At 37.0% G+C, this 833-nt stretch overlaps 1 non-coding gene across 1 annotated transcript; it reads left to right on the forward strand.

Moving 5' to 3' along the window:
* Nucleotides 1-261: 261 nt before the first annotated feature.
* Nucleotides 262-388, forward strand: LOC133089258 (small nucleolar RNA SNORD22). Its single transcript, XR_009700636.1, has one exon. It is a non-coding gene; the product is annotated as a small nucleolar RNA SNORD22 (small nucleolar RNA).
* The last annotated feature ends 445 nt before the right edge of the window (nucleotides 389-833 follow it).

The raw sequence follows: 833 nt of genomic DNA on the forward strand, positions 1-833 counted from the left end.
GGAAAAGCCCATTTATTCTACTTATTTATCTAAAATTCCTGCACTGAACTCTCTTGAACTTCACTGTATTAGAATTTGACCTGTGTGGATAAGACAAACTTCATTTCCACACCAATTATATTTGTTTTATGTAATCAGTTTGCTCTCAGTCATATTTCCCTGTGGCTCATCAGTTTCCTGCTTTTATCTCTGTTAGATAATCAACATATTGTATTCTGCTATTCCATCTTAATAGGAGTAATACCTCAAAAAAAGTATATTAGCCAATGAGGAAAGCAAGCATCTTGTCTTACCTCTGTTCTAGCCCCAAAGCCAGTAATGGTGAATCCACTGGGGCTAACTGGGAGAGAGGATGAAAGCTTGTTCTATAAGGAACTGTCTGAGATACAGCAAATGCCTGCGGATATCATTTGCTTAGCTTTTCTTGGCTTATCCATTAACCCTAGCTGGAATAATTCTGGCTATTTTAGATACCTTGCTAATTACATGATCTTCTCATTCAGGAGCAGCTTGTTCCTTGTTCCTGTATACTCTTAGAAAGCCTCCAGAGTTAAAAGGTACCATTGCCAGTTACCTGCTTGTTTGCTCAAAGGTCCAGCTCCTTGTCTGGAGCCTGAGAATGATTTGAAGGGAAAGGAGTAAGCCATATTTCTGTTCAACTCCAGTCTGAAGTTAAGAGGTCTGAAGAAAGAACAAAGCACACATAATGGAATCCAACTCTTGAAGGATATCAAAAATGGAATTTTCTTATACAACCTACCTGTTCAAATTAGCATACAATCATTTCAGCCTTTCTAAATACAAGTTTTGTTTTAATTTTTTAAAAAACTGTA

This window comes from Eubalaena glacialis, chromosome 3 (genome assembly GCF_028564815.1).
Source record: "Eubalaena glacialis isolate mEubGla1 chromosome 3, mEubGla1.1.hap2.+ XY, whole genome shotgun sequence".
Taxonomy (NCBI): Eukaryota; Metazoa; Chordata; class Mammalia; order Artiodactyla; family Balaenidae; genus Eubalaena; species Eubalaena glacialis.